The following is a 19,959-nucleotide window of genomic DNA, read 5'->3' as shown; positions in this document are numbered from 1 at the left end:
TGCACTTTCCTTTTGATACAGTGCATCGTCTGAATTCAAAGTAAGACGCAGAGCACAAAGTGTTTTTTTAAACAATTAATCAAGGATCATTGTAAGTCTCTATCTGCACACATGCAGTAATAATTAGTGGTCTCTGATGTATTTTAATGCTAATTTTACGCCTCACCGAGAGATTTAACAGGTGCATTTCTGGAAAACATCTTACTCTGCATTTCTCAGCATTTCTAGGTGTGTGAAATGAACTACATTTATATAGTGCTTTTGCATCTGCATCAGACGCTCAAAGCACTTTACAAGAATGCTTCACGTTCACCCCGATGTCAGGGGTGTTTATTATTATTATTTCTTCAGAGTCATTCCCTGAAAAATTGAGGGACCCAACTTCTGTGTGTTACACTAAAATGGACAAACACTACAACTGAAAACTAAATTACAACTAAAGAAAAATTCTGCAATAAATTCTACATACCAGTTTAGTATAATAAGTAAAACGTCTCAAGTAAGATACTGAACAAACTTTTAAAACTTTATGTAGTTAATAACTTGTGAACCATCTGTCACCATTTGTTGATCTCTGCTCCCCTTTCCACTCTTTCTGGGCCTTCCCCTCCCTCTCTTTGAGATTCCTTAGGACACATCTGGCACTGACCACACTGTGTTGTCCCCCTTCCTGGGCCTAACTTGACCCCTTTTCTGTGAATTCATGTTTCCATCAGATGCACACTCCTGGTCCCTGTGAGTGCTCGTTTTACCTCTGCTCTGTTCAGTTTTTTCCCATTTTGTATTTTTTTTTCTCCTCAGTGGAGGTGGTAGATTTTGGTAGCTGGTGGATTTTGGATCTTGATGTGTGTGGAGCAGCACTCTGTTTTAATTTGCATGCAGACCTCTCCACTGTTTTGGCTGCCTGATTACACAGATGTATTTTTTTTATTTTTCGCAGTTATATTGATGACAACATTTATAAGCATGCACAAAGCCGAAAGTCTAGGAGAAACAGTCTTTAACAGGATGCATTTATGACTAATGGCCAAATTGTAAAATGTAATATTTTGTTTATTATTGTTCTTACTTTAAACTGTGCAAACCCCACAATTAACATATCTTATCCCTTATCTGCTAATCATCTATAATTTGCATAATTTCTCACCTTTTTCAAAATATTATAAATGTTTTAAATTTATGGCCTAACTTCTAAATAGCCGCGTCTTCCTTTGATTGCAATTTGCAGATTTGAAATTCATGGTTTATTTTACTATTTGTGGTTAGATTTTAGTCATGTGACAATGCTAATGCAAGTAATATCTGCCAGTAAACAATATATATATATACACTCAACAAAAATATAAATGCAACACTTTTGGTTTTGCTCCCATTTTGTATGAGATGAACTCAAAGATCTAAAACTTTTTCCACATACACAATATCACCATTTCCCTCAAATACTGTTCACAAACCAGTCTAAATCTGTGATAGTGAGCACTTCTCCTTTGCTGAGATAATCCATCCCACCTCACAGGTGTGCCATATCAAGATGCTGATTAGACACCATGATTAGTGCACAGGTGTGCCTTAGACTGCCCACAATAAAAGGCCACTCTGAAAGGTGCAGTTTTGTTTTATTGGGGGTGGATACCAGTCAGTATCTGGTGTGACCACCATTTGCCTCATGCAGGTGATGTTCTTGGATGTATGGCACAACAATGGGCCTCAGGATTTCGTCATGGTATCTCTGTGCATTCAAAATGCCATCAATAAAATGCACCTGTGTTCTTCGTCCATAACAGATGCCTGCCCATACCATAACCCCACCGCCACCATGGGTTACTCGATCCACAACATTGACATCAGAAAACCGCTCACCCACACGACGCCACACACGCTGTCTGCCATCTGCCCTGAACAGTGTGAACCGGGATTCATCTGTGAAGAGAACACCTCTCCAACGTGCCAAACGCCAGCGAATGTGAGCATTTGCCCACTCAAGTCTGTTACGACGACGAACTGGAGTCAGGTCGAGACCCCGATGAGGACGACGAGCATGCAGATGAGCTTTCCTGAGACGGTTTCTGACAGTTTGTGCAGAAATTCTTTGGTTATGCAAACCGATTGTTTCAGCAGCTGTCCGAGTGGCTGGTCTCAGATGATCTTGGAGGTGAACATGCTGGATGTGGAGGTCCTGGGCTGGTGTGGTTACACGTGGTCTGCGGTTGTGAGGCTGGTTGGATGTACTGCCAAATTCTCTGAATTCGCCTTTGGAGACGGCTTACGGTAGAGAAATGAACATTCAATACACGAGCAACAGCTCTGGTTGACATTCCTGCTGTCAGCATGCCAACTGCACGCTCCCTCAAATCTTGTGACATCTGTGGCATTGTGCTGTGTGATAAAACTGCACCTCAAACCACTAGAGAGCTGCGTGTCGTCAGAGCGAGCTGCAAAAAGTTTGTACCTGAGTTTTCAGAGGTGGTGTTTGTAGTTGCCATCTGCCACGCCGGTGTTTGCCAACCCGGACAGTGGGAATACCACCTCAACCGGCAACTTAGCCTCGCGACTGGACAGCAACAACGTCCGAGGCCCGCCCAACGTGGTGAATTCACTGAGGCCGCGCGCTGCATCATTAAAGCCGCGCGCCACGAGTGCCACTTCCCCGAGGCCTCGTGCAGCCACCGCGGATCCATCAGCGCGGAAACACCGAGGCCGCGCGGCACCAGCGCAGTGCAGATCCATCCCGGTGACAAACAACGCAGGCTGTTAACATCGGCGATCATCAAGCTGCCCATAAGCCGACCATGGGGCCTAAGAAGGTTCTGACAGTGGAGGAAGGTGACGATATTAAAAAAATCTCTGGACTTTCTATCAGAGGAGATTTCTGTTGTGAAGCAGCAACAGAAATCAATCATGGATCTGGTGGAGGAGGTGAAGGCATTACGGCTCCAGAACGCCGAGAAAGACCGGCATCTGGTGCAGCTGGAAAATAGAGTGGCTGAATTGGAGCAGTACACCAGAATCAACGACGTCATCATCACAGGTCTTCACATCAAACCACGGTCCTACACACGGGCGGTAACAGATGAGAGCGGAGGGGATCCCAGTGAACAGGAGGTCAGCTCTGTGGAAAAACAGGTTGTTGATTTCCTCCTGTCTAAAGGTATAGAAATGGATTTAAATAACATTGAAGCGTGCCACCCTCTGCCCCGGAGAAATGACGATGATAAACGAACCGTCATCATGAGATTCATCAACAGAAAACACAAAACAGCACTGTTAAAACAAGGAAGAAAACTGAAAGGGACAAACGTATTCATCAATGAACATCTCACCAAACGGAATGCCGACATCGCCAGGAAAGCACGCTTCTTAAAGAAACAGGGAAAAATCCAGCACACATGGACTTCAAACTGTAAAATATTCATCAAACTGAACGGATCACCAGAACAAGCAAAGGTTATGGCAATAAGGAACATCGAGGAGCTGCACAAATATGAACAATAGGTATGAGGACTCAAACACATCACAGCACCATGATGCAGACTGGAGCAACCCACTCATCCACATCATCTACACCCGGAGACAAGAGAGACATAATGACTAAGGATAATGATCTGTTTATTTCTGCCCAGGAGCTCTGTCTAGATACATTTAATTATAATAACTCTGAGACAGTGCAAATATTTTACAGAAGAACAATTCAAAAATTATAAAATCAATGATGAAGATTTTTCAATCATACATTTCAACAGCAGAAGTCTTTCTTGTAATCTGTCCACTATTAATGATTGTTTGAAAACATCCAAAAAACGTTTTTCAGTTATTGCAATTTCAGAAACATGGTTAAATGAGGATAATAAGATCTGGTATATCTTGATGGTTATGAATTGTTCCTGGTTAATAGGCAGACGAGAAGGGGCGGAGGCGTTGCATTGTTTGTAAGGTCAGATTATAACTGTAAACTCATCAACAACATGTCATTTACAGTGGACAACATCATGGAATGTGTTACCATAGAAATGACATCTATAAACTCCAAAAACATAGTTGTTAGTTGCATTTACAGAGCTCCTGGGACAAATATTGACACTTTTGAAGACATTATCTTAGGAATATACAACAAAATCAACAGAAATAAGCATTTATTTGTCTGTGGAGATTTCAATATAGATTTTTTAAACCCTCACAATCATCCACAAATTACCTCATTTATAAACACCTTGTACTGTTTAGGACTGTTTCCAACCATCATTCATCCTAGCAGAATAACTATGGACTCAACAACTCTCATTGACAATATTTTAACTAACGTTATATCCGGTAATCTTAGTGGGGGACTACTGGTCAGTGATATCAGTGATCACTTGCCAGTTTTCTCAGTCTTTGCATTGGAGGGTTGTTGTAAGTATTGAAGCAATATCAAATTCATGAGTAGAAAAGTAACACCTGAAACAATTGATAATTTAAGGGAGGATTTATCAAGTCAGAATTGGTCAGATGTTTTTGTTGATGATGTTGACAGGTCATATGATGCTTTCATTTCCATTTTTTCCAGTTTGTATAATAAACACTGTCCATTTGTTGACAAAATATATAGAAATCAATATAGCAACAAACCATGGATAACTAAGGGGCTTCAGAGGGCATGTAAAAAGAAAAACGTACTATATAAACAATTCATAAAACTACAAACTAAGGAAGCTGAAAGTAAGTATAAAACATATAAGAATAAGTTAATCAATATCATGAGACTCAGTAAAAAACATATTATAATGAGCTACTTATCAAAAATAGAAATAACATCAAAAACACATGGAACATATTAAATGAAATAGTAAAAAAGAATAGAGTAAGTAGAGATTATCCTTCATTTTTTCAGAGTAACAACTACATCACGATTGATAACGACGAGTCTATTGCTGAACACTTTAATGAATACTTCGTTAATGTGGGTAAAAATCTTGCCAGTAAAATTGACTCATCAATTAATAACTTCTGGGTAAATAATTCAACGTTTAACAAATCTGTTTCAATGTTCATTGGTGGTACTCATGAAAGGGAAATACTTGATCTGGTTCATGGTTCAAAAAGTAAGAAATCGACTGATTTTAATAATTTGGATATGGCTTTATTAAAAAAAGTTATTGATTGTATAGTAAAACCGTTCAATTATATTTGCAATATGTCACTAAGTACTGGTAAATTTCCTTCTCAAATGAAAATAGCCAAAGTAATTCCTCTGTTTAAAACTGGTGACAAACACACATTTTCTAATTATAGACCTGTATCACTCCTGCCACAATTTTCCAAAATTTTGGAAAAAATATTTGCTAAAAGATTAAATGATTATTTACTGAAGCATAACATCATTTGTGAAGAACAATATGGATTCAGAAGGTCTCGAACTACATCACATGCTTTGTTGGACTTTGTGGAAAGTATAGCAACTGCAATTGACAATAAACAATACACAATAGGTGTTTTTTTTATTTACAGAAAGCATTTGACACAATTAACCATGGAATACTATTAATTAAACTGCAGAAATATGGAATCAGAGGTCTGGCATATGAATGGATAGCTAGTTATTTACAAGGCAGATTTCAGTATGTTCAATTCAATAACACAAATTCTGAACTCAGGGATGTCACTTGTGGGGTCCCGCAGGGCTCAGTGCTGGGTCCTTTGTTGTTTATAGTCTATATAAATGATATAAGTTGGGTGTCGAGTTCACTGAGATGTGTCCTTTTTGCGGATTATACAACTGTGTTCTGTAGCAGTGAAAATCTTGAACAGCTTCTGGACATAGTGGAGAAAGAACGAAAAATTTAAGGTTTGGTTTGACACTAATAATTTGTCACTCAACGTTGGGAAAACTAAATGTATTATATTTGGAAATAAACAGGCACCCAAATGTAAAAATTTAACTATAAACAATAAGGAAATTGAGTTAGTAACAGAGAATACATTTTTAGGTGTTATAATTGATAATAAACTTAGCTCGAAACCACATATAAATTATGTGAAATCAAAATTGTCAAAACCTATAGCCATTTTGTATAAAGCCAAAGACCTACTGCCGCAAGAAGGGTTACTTACTTTATATCATTCTCTGATGGTACCATATATGACATATTGTGTTGAGTCATGGGGAAACACTTACAAATCAAATACCAATCCAATATTCCTTTTGCAAAAACGAGCCATACGAATCATCTGCAATAAACAATATCGTGAACCAACTCATTCTCTATTTGTGTCTTTAAATTTATTAAAATTCATAGATTTGGTCGATTACATTACAATTCAAACTTTATTTCGAGCGAAAAACCAAGCCTTACCGAGACATGTCCAGAGTCTGTTCTGATTGAGGGAATCCAGATATAGTTTAAGAGGTTGTGCAGTTTTTATGAAACCACCAGTAAGAACAAATGTAAAGGGTTTTTGTGTGTCTGTGGTTGGGGTGAGGAAATGGAACAAATGTTCAACAGAGGTTAGAATGAGTAGTACCTTAGTAAGATTTAAGAAACTACTCAAAAGAACATTATGTCTAAGTATCATAAAGAAGCAAATATCATTTGATTTATATGGAATGTTCAATTTATAAGTGGGACTTATTGTATATTTGAATGTGTGGGTATGTATATGCATATGTAGATATATAGATATGGGTAGGTGTATATGTATATAAGTGACTGTGTATATGTATGTATATATTTATGTTTGTAAAGTATATACGTATGTATATAGGTATATATGGCACAGCCCAAGCAGAGGGTCACCCCCAAGAGCCTGGTCTGCTTGAGGTTTCTTCCTTATAGGGAGTTTTTCCTCACCACCGTTGCCTAGTGCTCGCTCTGGGGGTTGGTAAGGTTAGTCCTTACTGGCGTAAAGTGCCTTGATTCGACTTTCTTGTGATCTGGTACTATATAAATATAATTATAAGTGAATAGTATATTGATGTGTATGTCTGTGTGTCGACATGTAGTAGTGAATTTGTATTATGTAAATATGACTGATTAGAATTGTTGGACTTGTACTAGCAGGGGTGGGCGCTAATAAGCTTTGCTTCAGCCCACACCCTTTCGGACTCACTAGTTTTGTCTGTGTTTGTTGTGGAATTGTTCATTTTTTTCTATTTGAATATTTTGTGTGCCGAATAAAAAACTTTGTCACTTTCAGAGTGGCCTTTTATTGTGGACAGTCTAAGGCACACCTGTGCACTAATCATGGTGCTAATCAGCATCTTGATATGGCACACCTGTGAGGTGGGATGGATTATCTCAGCAAAGGAGAAGTGCTCACTATCACAGATTTAGACTGGTTTGTGAACAATATTTGAGGGAAATGGTGATATTGTGTATGTGGAAAAAGTTTTAGATCTTTGAATTCATCTCATACAAAATGGGAGCAAAACCAAAAGTGTTGCATTTATATTTTTGTTGAGTGTGTGTGTGTGTGTGTATATATATATTTATATATATATATAAAGTGAGGTGGGGTGGCATAAATGTATTCTTTATATGTTTCTGTACCCAGACAGCCTCTACAATACAAATAAACCACACCTGTAAACATCTCCCTGATAAACTGTCATTAAATCCAACGTTTGACAGAATATTTGTGCAGTCTGCTTTTTTTTATTTTTATTTTTCCTCCTTGCAGTAAATATCACATTACATACCCGACACTGTGTAATCATGCTAGATTTACCCACAAATCTGATGCAAGTGGTTGACTCAGTATTTTTATTTTTTATTGCTGCATGCTGGCACTTTTTTTTTAGTGGTGCCACGAGTGCAGCCTAAATCTCATCTGAGTTCTGCTGGTTTATACCTTTGCCTGAGACATTAAGGAATTATGCAGGAGATCAAGGTGTGCAGTAATCTGTAAGGATGTGTTGATTTGTAAGGCGGAAAAGGGGACAAGTGTGTCTGTGTGTGTGTGTGCGTGTCTGTGTATATCTGAAAGTTATCAGCAACTTTGCGGCACAGTCTGTTTCCTCAGGCTCGGGTAAGGATGTTACTAACAATTATTACAGGTAACTAGGTAATGTTTTGTTCAGTTTTTCCATTTGTGTGTGTGTGTGTGTGTGTGTGTGTGTGTCTATAATCAGGATATATCAAAAAGAAGCAAACAGATTTCAGATAGTTTTGGTGTAGAGTTATAATCTGGATTAAGGGACAGTTAATCAGATTTTGAGGTTGGTTAATTATTAATATTAATTATTTATTAATTAATATTTTTGTAATATCACACGCTGGTGTGAGTGTTTGAGTACTACTCAACGGCGCCCCCCCAGGCACTTAATCACAGTTAAGGACAGATGAGTTTATGAGCCTCAAGATTTCTGATCAGTCGGTTAATTATTTTACGAGAAATTATTTGTTTGCCCAATTAAATAAAAAAGAAGTTCATCTCCCATTTCAGATCAAATTAAAGCCTTCCCTCTCTCTCTCTCTCTCTCTCTCTCTCTCTCTCTCTCTCTCTCTCTCTCTCTCTCTCTCTCTCTCTCGAACATGAATCTAATAACCTTATTCTGAGCCACTTGTAATCCAGACTGAGATTTTTTTTTTTTTGTGAGTCCACTGTACCAATGAACTACAAGTATATAGTCAAAGTGTCTCTGAATCAAAGCTGAGACAAGTACTTTCATGAATTCAAAGTCAAAATTCAGAACATTTCTATATAGAATTTAACTTTGAACATTTAGATACAACTTATCGACAATCACATCACCAGATAAATTTGTATAATTTGTTGTGGAATAAATAATTGCAAATGTTCTCATATTTATTCTGTTGCGTCTGTCCATATCAAGTATAAATGTCCACCTCTTATCATTCTTATTAATTGAAACTTTATTGGATAAGTTATAGTGATCGCTTTATCATCCCGCCCCAGTACAAATCATTATTTGATATACGAGAAACACAGATAACTCATGCTATCTTTAAATTTGAGTCATCCAGTTTAGTGCAAAAGAAACCATTTCGAACTTTAAGAGTTTCAAAAATGGCTGAAAACCACTTTTTCCTTACTGCTCAAATAACACAGAACAGATGTAAATTCCCACATCCAAGAATGTGAAATAGTTAAAATCTTTATTTTTTCCTTTATTTCTTGAGAAGCATGATGCAGTTTTTAAAATATGAACTAATCAGCAGTTTGATTGGCTAATCCCTTCAACGTGAATGTTAATTCTGTGGAAAAGTCGGACATGACCACAAACGCATACTGTACCTACAAACACAACACAGGCGATCGCTTTCAGGCTGCCGTTCGCTCACACAGTGATCACTCTCGTCCGTTAAGACGAGCTGTCACTCGCTTTGTTAAGGAGGTGATTTATGTGTTAGTTGTGAGGCCCCGGTGTGTATGTGTCCCGCGTGGAGCCGCAGGGTAAAGCAACGCAACAGATGCCAAAGGCCTTCAAAATGACTGATCCTGCTGTCTTTTCCAGCTGTCATCCTCCCGCGATGGATGAAGTGGGTGTACTTAGCCAATCAAGTGGTGGGAGACGCCCACAACAGACCCAGACTGGGAAGTTCTATCACAGACACACAAATATCAAAGGTATAGGTACTTTCAAGAATTCACAAAGCAATCTTTTTTTGATATTTCTTCTCTGTTGGGTACCATAGTGTGAAGCAGATGGGAATCAATGCATATCCTTGGATGGGACATCAGTCCATTGCCAGTTACTTCCTGGTATTCATTTACAGCTGGCTGAACTGGGATGATGCAGATGAAGTGTCATATCCAAGGTCACAGACAGATAGCCTTAAGTACACACCGTAATTGAACTCTATAGGTTGGTAGAAATTAGGGTTCAATTCCAAATAGAGGTGTCTCAGAGTTGAGGACCCCAGCAGCTGGAGAACGCCAAAGGAAAATCGACGTTTCAACCTGGCTAAAGCAGATAGATGGTTACTTTTGAGAGATAGCAATGGATTGGTTGTCTGCCAACACAGTTTCCATCCTGGACTTGGGACAGCTCTCTAAGTCCTACACAGTGCTGGTGCTTATCTCCAGATTCCGTAGCATCAAGCAGCTGAGAGTCTAACTCCTCCTGGATGGGATGCCAGTCTACGCGGGCTACTTCACCAGCTGAGGCCGGCACCCATTTACAGCTGGGTGGACTGAGACAATGTAGATTAAGTGTCTTGTCCAAAGACGACAGGTAGCATGAGTGGGAACCCAAATCTACGTTTTGGCAGGCCCGCTCGTTATCTACTCACCTATGTGGTGTGGTGGATATAGCAAACCGTAGCACCAGGGCATGCTCTCAGATTTGACTGTAGGTTGGTAGTCCAACTCCTGTCCCACAAAGCCACCTGTTCATGCATTGGTATCAGAATACACATAAGGACGGATACCTTTCCATTCCCAATAGCAGCATGCCATCAAACAGGTGGAATGTGTGTGAGATCATACAAACCCCAATTCCAATGAAGTTGGGACGTTGTGTAAAATGTAAATAGAAGCAGAATACAATGATCTGCAAATCCTCTTCAACCTATATTCAATTGAATACACCACAAAGGACAAGATATTTAATGTTCAAACTGATCAGCTTTATTGTTTTTGTGCAAAATATTTGTTCATTTTGAAATGGATGCCTGCAACATGTTTCAAAAAGCTGGGACAGTAGTATGTTTACCACTGTGTTACATCACCTTTCCTTCTAACAACACTCAATAAGCGTTTTGGGAACTGATGACACTAATTGTTGAAAGCTTTGTAGGTGGAATTCTTTCCCATTCTTGCTTGATGTACGATTTCAGTTGTTCAACAGTCCGGGGTCTCTGTTGTTGTATTTTGCGCTTCATATGCGCCACACATTTTCAATGGGCGACAGGTCTCAACTGCAGGCAGGCCAGTCTAGTACCCACACTCTTTTACTATGCACGTGAACTTCAATGTTGGTTTTCGGCCTTGCCGTTTACATTGTAGAAAGTTCTCCAGATTCTCTGAATCCTTCTGATTATATTATGGCCTGTAGATGATGGAATCCCTAAATTCCTTGCAATTGAACAAATGAGAAACATTGTTCTTAAACTGTTGGACTATTTTTTCATGCAGTTGTTCACAAAGTGGGGATCCTCGCCCCATCTTTGCTTGTGAACGGCTGAGCCTTTGGGGATGTTCCTTTTATACCCAGTCATGACACTCACCTGTTTTCCATTAACCTGTTCACCTGTGAAATGTTCCAAACAGGTGTTCTTTGAATTCAGGTATTCTTTGCATTCATCAACTTTCCCAGTCTTTTGTTGCCCCATCCCAGCTTTTTGAAACGTATTGCAGGCATCCATTTTCAAAATGAGCAAATATTTGCACAAAACAATAAAGTTTATCAGTTTGAACATTAAATATCTTGTCCTTTGTGGTGTATTCAATTGATAAAGGTTGAAGAGGATTTGCAAATCATTGTATTTTGTTTTTATTTACATTTTACACAACGTCCCAACTTCCTGGAATTGGGGTTGTAGATGAAACTACCCACCTGCAACTTCATTCGGTACACCTTTCACAAGTGCCCGAACTGCCTTAATTCTTCAAGGCATATATTCAACATTTGTTGGAAACATTCCTCAGATATTTTGGTCCTTATTGACAGGATGGAGTGATGAACTTGCCACACCAATACACCACCACATCAGCCTGAATTGAGGATTGATCTGTGCTTTCATGTTCTTCATGCAATTTTGGTACTACCATCTGGAATTTACAGCAGAAATAGAGACTCATCAGACCACTGACAGTTTTTTAATCTACCACTGTCCAGTTTTGGTGAGCCTTTGCCCACTAGGTCCTCAGTTTTCTGTGGTCTTCCTCTGCTGTAACCCATATGCTTCAAAGTTTGATGTGCTATGCCTTCCAGTGGTATCCAAAGATTTACCAGACTGCCATTTTCAAAGTCACTTAAATCACCTTCCCTATTCCCTTGACTATACCTACAATCCTGAATGCATTGAGTTTCTGTCATGTGATAGGTTGATTAGATAGATTAGATTTAATGAGCAGTTAAACGGGCATATGTACAATTTCATTAGACTGCCATGTTTATTATAATTCTCTGGTATGGCAAGATCACAACAGAACCACTGAAAGCGATGATTTGTCCATTTGTTCTTCATCCTCCTGAGAATAAGACATTTCTTGGATGGCTCGATCACACCAAGACCATTGAAAGCTGTAAGTACAGTTTGAATTGCCCACAACTAATTGTCATTTTTTTGACTGACTCCCATACGGGATGATGGACACTGAGAAAATCTACATCCAGAGGTCGATTTAGAGACGCCTCTGTGTGGGTTTGTTTAACGGGGAATCTCCATTGCACATCAGCAAACACGTGGTCCCTCGACATATCCTTATCCTAATCTGATGGCTGTGAAATCCAAGACGACTGAGCTCTGAGGACCTGCTGCAGCCTTCATCCACCTTCACGACTGTTGGGTGACAAGCCATCACCAACTCCGCCTGATCCGCCATTGAGGTCCTCTTCTTGTTTCACCCAGAGCCCCGCTTGCTGTCTTGTGTTCAGGGTTCCTGTTGGGCCTTCATGGTTATGATATCGGCCGTGGGGCCAGGTGACACAACGCCCATGTGACACATCGCCCAGGTGACAAGTAAAATTGGTCCAGTCGTACATATTTATTGAAGAACTGAGTTTTACTGATGTTCATATTTTAGTCTCCCCAAGCTGACGTATAGATTGTACACAGTAAAATTACCAGTGGTAAACTAACACTGCACAAATGTTAGTTTACCACTGTTAGTGTTAAATTAATACAACAGTGTTAATGTTAACACCAAAAAAGTGTTACCGACAATAGACAATTTTATAGTGTTAATTAACATGGGCAGTTTTGCTGTGTAGTATTTAGGGAATAACCCCCTGGTGTCTGATGATTTGCGGACGTTAATGCTAGATTGAATATTAAAATTTTTTTAATGTTAAAATGGTAAATGGATATTTGTGACCGTAAGCCAGCATTAATGTTTGCAAATCATCAAACACAAGGCAGTTATTCCCTATCTAAATCCAAGTGTCATCATTTGCATGGTTTTATTTTTCTGTAAGTGATTCAACCTGGATCCATGTTTTCAGCGAAGCTTACCGTAGCAACAGTGTCTTCATGCCAAACTGGAAATTCTGTGAGCAGATCATAGATTTCGCATCTCATCAACTGCATTGAGTAATTCTGTATCATAATCCACATCATACTTTTGTATGGTACCTTAAATTCATGCATTTCGGCATCATTGTCGCTCCGTCAGTTTGTCTAGCTCTCAGCTGATGACAGCGCCATTATTGACATCTGCGTAAGCAACGTGGTCAGGGCACAGGAGTAATACATAAAATGTGAAACAGCTGAATATTTTGCCACCATCAATGCAATATTTTATGGTCTCAAATATACACGATTAACCAAGCAGATTTGCCGAACAAATGTAATTGGATTAGAATTCTGAATGGTTTACTAAATACATATGTGCATGTGATTATGAAGCTAATTTTCAGTTTTAGGATGACGGAGGAGCTCCGCTTTAGCTTTTTCTGTTAATTTTTCATACGTCAACCTATAGGGACTGTCTGTAAATTATACGGATTTGTCCAAGTTTCAGAGTCATACGGACGTACAAATAAAGTCTTACAGATATTCAGGGTTTTCTGTTGTTAATTTATTTTTTTTACTGTTGTTTTCTTAACGCCTTGGACTTTCGGCCAGCCATCCACCATCTTTGTACTCCTCATAGAACCTGTGTGATGATGTGCACAATGTGAGCATCCAATCGAAATTGGTTCACCGTCACATGGTTTTCCAATATCCAATCGTAGGACAGAGCAGTCTCAGATGGTAGGGCCAAAGATTGTTAGGAGCAGTGATCTGTTACTCTGTGAGTTTCTTGTTTCTGTAAAATAGAACAGCTGTGGTGACACTGTATTTATGGGAAATATATTGAGTTTGGTACAGAATACCTACAATGTACTTGTAGACATTGATTTTATTGACAGCAAGCAATTATACTGGTGAGCAAGAGGATTTAACTGTGGAGGACTTGCACCATGAAAGAGCCCATGGAGATCCCTGGTGTTAGTTTATTAATATATGGGCAAAACCCCAGTTATGTGATACCGCTATGCAGTTGTGTGTACTGTAATAAAACTGATTTTGGTGGCGATTTAGGAGGTTATAAGGATTTTGTGTTGATTTTATCACTTGGTTATACAGGGTGGACCCTCAATGGGTTTGACATGTATGATCTTTGACTGCGGAAGTTGTTATGTCACCTCCAGAGGGGGAGTGAAGTATGGTTTTAGTGGCTCTGTAATGTGTGTGTGTGTGTGTGTGTCTGTTTGTTGTTTGGGAGGGGGAGTAATTTTTTTCTTTTTTTTGCATTTGTGTTTTTAGTATCACACTGATATTATATAAAATGTTGAAAATTGGTGAGGAAATCAGAATATCTCCTTGTTGTTTGTTTCTAATCTCTGTAGCGACCAGCAGGTGATTGGGTATTCTGTAGTTGGTGCAAAATTGCTCGTGAAAAAATTACAAATAAAGCTGAAACTGATCCTCACAACAAGGGCAGGTGCTTGGATTGTTGAAGAGTCATGTTGTGTTATTTTTTTAGCCGTGAAAAGGGAAAAAAAATAATTTGTAACTTTCTGATTCTATTGCATTGACACTCTCACTAGTCTTGTGATTTGATTGGCCAGTTGTGCACTGGCATCAGCAGGCCTGGCAGAGTTTCTTTTCTTCATTGTTTGTGTGAGGACACAATAGCTCAGTGGGAAGTGGTTGTCCTCCAAAGCAAGGGTCAGGAGATCAAATCCTTGGTACTCCCAAACTGTGTGTCCTTGAACCCTAAAATGTTCTGTCCTGTGTATGACATTAAACTTTACTTTGGTCTGCAGGTGATCCCTGCCTGAAATTTTCCCAGTGGTGTCGCTGGCAGGACTGGCATTTAGCCAGTGAGCCAATGTTCACCCAGTAAGAAACCACGTGAGGGTGGGGATTGGTGTGGAGTTATCTCCCAGCGAAATGGGCATTGATACACTTCCTAGTCCATCCTCAGTTTTGGCCTTTGTTGACTTTTAACCAATAGCTTCTCGTATTGTAAACACTAGATTCCTCAAAATGAAAAAGGAATCACAAGGATGAGAAAATCATCAAGCCCATAACTCAACATTCTCAACAATATGACCCTTCCTCAGTGACCAACTCCAACCCCATATGAGCTTTTAACTGCAGTTGAATGATGGATGACATTTTCTGACTATGTTGAATGACGTTCTCGCTTGGATAAACTCTGCAGGTTCCTTAAGGAAGAGCGTAATGTTTTCCCATGATGAATGTGGCCACGGTTGCATCATGAAGGTGGCATTACGATTGAATGCCTTGGTATGACAATGTTTGTTATGATACTTTAGTCTTATGTGGCAGGTGGACATGAAAGGCGGCGCCTTCAGACAGAAAGAGGGAAAGACGGCAGAATGATGGATTGATATTGGATATGGCTGATGCCAACTTCTCAGTGACGAGGCGATGGCAGCTTAATAGATGCTCGCCTCCTCCCCTTTATTTGTTTGTGTATTGTCACACTGCTTTGGCAGGGGTGGCATGACCATCTGCCTGGTCAGGGTGGTGTGTGTGCCTGCAGACAGGGTGCAATAAACGGTGTGATGAATGTTTCAGGCTGCCTGCTGGACGTGAATGGATTACTGGCACGGCAGCATTACTCTCAGTCAGCTGTATGCGTGAGACATTAGACTACAGTTGACCTGTTTGGAGGCCGAGCGTGCACCATGTTTGTTACAGCTCTCTGTGAGTGTGTGGTGCGTAATTTAGGGGGCTGCTTATGTAACCCAAAATCTGAAAAAACTGAATAATATAGAAAATAGAATTTTATTATTTAAAAAAAAAATAAAGCAGTGATACTTGAATTTATTTTGACTTCTATTTCATTTGAAATTGTTATTTCAAACAGGTGATATCAACAGGTGGTTTTAATCAAGATTGGGTCCAAAAGCAGTATCCACAAAAGGCTTGTCTTTGAGGAGCAAAGATGGGCAGAGAATCGCCAGTTAATCACCAAAATGCCATGAGGAAAATTATTAAAGGAAGACTGGAAGGGACTGGAGGTATTTCTGCCTCTACAGTACATATAATTAAATGTTCGGTTGGAGTGGGACTGATCAAGTGTGTTGTCAGGTGTCCTTTTATACAGGTAACCAGTTCAAACAGGTGCAATTTATACCGGTAAAGAGTGTTGGGAAGGTGTAGTGACACGGACCCACAACAGGGGGCGGTAAATGAACGGACAATGGATGAGCCAAAAAGTAACAATTTAATGTTGTGAATTGCACAACGGAATACAGACAATTGCAGTTGAGGAGTTCAGTCAATCATACACAAGGTGACTGTATGGGCAGGCTCGAGGATAGAAGAACGTCCTGTCCAGAGAAGAGCCGGATCCCACACGGCTTCCATTACCAACGGATCTAAAGAACACCGGAGCCGCCAATTCCTGGGTCCCAGGTGGCCACCGTCCTCCAGCTGTCAGACCAGGTACTGCTGGCAGAAACAGAAACAGTTAATGGTGGGTGTGGTGAAGACACACCCAGTAATCGTTCCCTGAGTAGTTCCTCCAGGAGGGAGAACCTCCACCTCCAGATACAATATCACCCGTGCAGCTCCTGTTGGTCGCCTTCCTGGATGGAGTGAGAGACGAAGTCCGTCGTCCTCTCACTGTCCGCCAATCCAGCCTTAAATAGACCCTCGCAGGAACACGGCTGCACACAGACCCACTGTTAAGTCACAATAATAATCACCGCAGAGAAATTACCTTGTTCGGTAGCTGATTTCTCGGCGAGGAGGTGGAGTTGCAGTCCGGCCTTGTAGTGATGGTGATGAGTGACAGCTGGTGCTGATAAGTGACAGGCTGTCACTCCCAGCAGCTCCGACGCCCTCTCGTGCTTGGAGCCCGCACTCCAAGCAGGGCGCCATCTGGTGGTGGTGGGCCAGCAGTACCTCCTCTTCAGCGGCCCACACAACAAAAGAGTGCCAGAATAGGAGAGCTTCTTAAAGAAAAACTAACAGATCTGTGAGAGCCAGACTTCTTGGTGGTTGGTAGGTGATCAAATACTTACTTCATGCACTAAATGCAAATTATTTATTTAAAAATCATACAACCTCGAGGGCGGGTGGCCCAGCAGTCCGGTCCGCGCTCACAAGCCCCTGGCTGTTGGGATGTGGAACGTCACCATCGCTGGGGGGGAAGGAGCCTGAGCTTGTGCGGGAGGTTGAGAGTACGACTAGAGATAGTCGGACTCACCTCCACGCACAGCTCGGGCTCTGGTACCCAACTCCTGGAGAGGGGCTGGATGCTCCACTTTTCTGGCGTTCTGCCCACGGGAAGAGGCATAGAGCTGGGGTAGCCTTGCTTATGGCTCCCAGCTCAGTTGCCATGTGTTGGAGTTCACCAGGTGAATGAGAGGGTCGGGTCCCTATGCCTTCGGGTCGGGGACAGGTTTGTCACTGTTGTCTCGGCCTATGGGCCAAGGCAGTAGTGCAGAGTACCCGACCTTCTTGGAGTCCCTGGGAGGGGTACTAGATAGTGCTCTGACTGGGGACTCCATTGTTCTCCTGGGGGATTTCAACCCCACGTGGGCGGCGACAGTGAGACCTGTGAGGGGGGTGATTGGGAAGCACAGCCTCCCCGATCTGAACCCGAGTGGTGTTCAGTTGTTGGACTTCTGTCGAGTGTTTTAAGTCCTGTCTTAAGGCCCACTTTTATTCCTTGGCTTTTTAACACACATGAGTTGTACGGTCCTTGTGTCTTATTTTTAATTTATTTTATTGAAATTTATTTTTTTATCATGGTTTTATTATTATGTATTTTTTATCTTATCTATTTGTTATTATTGTTATTATTGCTATTTTCCGTGTCTATGCTTTGTTGTGCAGCACTTGGAGACTCGGTCTGTTTAACTGTGCTTTATAAATAAAGTGGATGGATTGGATTGGTTCTGTGCTAGTTAGTTTGTCCATCACGAACACCATGTTCGAGCACAAGCGTGTCCATAAGTGCACGTGGCCCAGGACACCCTGAGCTGGAGGTCGATGATCGAATTTGTAGTTGTATCATCTGACCTTCGGCCACGTGTCTCGGACACATCAGGTGAGAGAGGGGCTGAGCTGTCGACCGAGATCACCACCCTGGTGGTGAGTGGGATCCACTGGGAGGGGAGGAAGCCAGTCAGACCTGGCAGGCCCAAACGTATCATGAGGGTCTGCGGGAATGCAGCGGAACCCTGTGTCAGGGAGGTCTTCAACTCCCACCTCCGGGAGAGCTTCTCCCAGATCACGGGGGTAGGATGGAGACATGGAGTCTGAGTGGACCATGTTCTCCACCTCAATTGTCGATGTGGCTTCTCATAGCTGTCGTTGCAAGGTCTCTGGTGCCTGTCGCGGTGGCAATCCCCGAGCCCGGGTGGTGGACGCCGGAAGTAAGGGATACCGTCAAGCTGAAGAAGGAGTCCTACTTGTCTTTGTTAGTAAGTGGGACCCCGGAGGTAGCTGACGGTACCGGCAGGCCAAGTGTGCTGCAGCCTGTGTGGTCGCAGAGGCAAAAACTCGGGTCTGGGAGGCATTTGGGGAGGCCATGGAGGAGGATTATCGGTCGGCCTGGAAGAAATTCTGGCAAACCGTCCGATGCCTCAGGAGGCGGAAGCAGCTCTCCACTGGCACTGTCTATGGTGCGGCTGGGGAGCTGTTGACCCTGACTGGGGATGTTGTCGGGCGGTAGAAGGAATACTTCAAGGATCTCCTCAATCTCATCATCACATCTTCCGAAGAGGAAGCAGACACTGGGGACTCAGAGGCGGACTCATCCATCACCCAGGCCGAAGTCACCGAGGTGGTCAGAAAGCTTCTCGGTGGCAAGGCTCCCGGGGTGGATGAAATCCGTCCTGAGTACCTTAAGTCTCTGGATGTTGTGGGACTGTCTTGGTTGACATGCCTCTGCAACACTGCGTGTAGGTCGGGGACAGTGCCTCTGGATTGGCAGACTGGGGTGGTGGTCCCTCTGTTTATGAAGGGGGACCGGAGGTTGTGTTCCAACTATACGGGGATCACACTCCTCAGCCTCCCCAGTAAGGTCTATTCCAGAGTACTGGAGAGGAGAATTCGACTGATCGTCGAACCTAGGATTCAGGGGAGCAGTGTGGTTTTTGTCCTGGTTGCGGCACACTGGACCACCTCTACACCCTCCATCGGGTGCTCGAGGGTTCATGGGAGTTCGCCCAACCAGTCCACATATGCTTCGTGGATCTGGAGAAGGCATTCGACCGTGTCCCTCGGGGCACCCTGTAGGGGGTGCTCCAGGAGTATGGGGTCCGGGGTCCTTTGCTAATGGCTATCTGATCCCTGTACGACCACAGCAGGAGCTTGGTTCGCATTGCCGGTAGTAAGTCAAACCTGTTTCCAGTGCACGTTGGCCTCCACCAGGGCTGCCCTTTGTCACCAGTTCTGTTCATTACCTTTATGGACAGAATTTCTAGTTGCAGCCAAGGTGTAGAGGGGGTCCGGTTTGGGAACCACAGAATTTCATCTCTGCTGTTTGCGGATGATGTGGTTCTGTTGGCTTCATCAAATCAGGACCTTCCGCGTGAACTGGGGCGGTTTGCAGCTGAGTGTGAAGCGTCCGGGATGAAAATCAGCACCTCCAAATCCGAGGCCATGGTTCTCAACCGGAAAATGGTGCCTTGCCCTCTTCAGGTCGGTGGAGTGTCCTTGCCTCAAGTGGAGGAGTTTAAGTATCTCGGGGTCTTGTTCATGAGCGAGGGACGGATGGAGCGTGAGATTGACAGATGGATCGGTGCAGCATCTGCAGTGATGCGGTTACTGTATCGGACCGCCGTGGTGAAGAGAGAGCTCTCGATTTACAGATCGATCTACA

General features: G+C 42.0%; 1 long non-coding RNA gene across 1 annotated transcript in view; it reads left to right on the top strand.

Moving 5' to 3' along the window:
- The first annotated feature begins 307 nt into the window (after nt 1–307).
- Nucleotides 308–19,959, top strand: part of LOC117519472 — a 33,153-nt gene continuing 13,501 nt past the window's right edge. Inside the window, exon 1 of the long non-coding RNA XR_004563295.1 lies at nt 308–499. This is a non-coding gene — a long non-coding RNA (uncharacterized LOC117519472). The remainder of the gene's footprint in view (nt 500–19,959) is intronic.

Source organism: Thalassophryne amazonica, chromosome 10 (genome assembly GCF_902500255.1).
Source record: "Thalassophryne amazonica chromosome 10, fThaAma1.1, whole genome shotgun sequence".
NCBI lineage: Eukaryota > Metazoa > Chordata > Actinopteri > Batrachoidiformes > Batrachoididae > Thalassophryne > Thalassophryne amazonica.
This window is presented reverse-complemented; position numbering and strand designations above follow the sequence as displayed.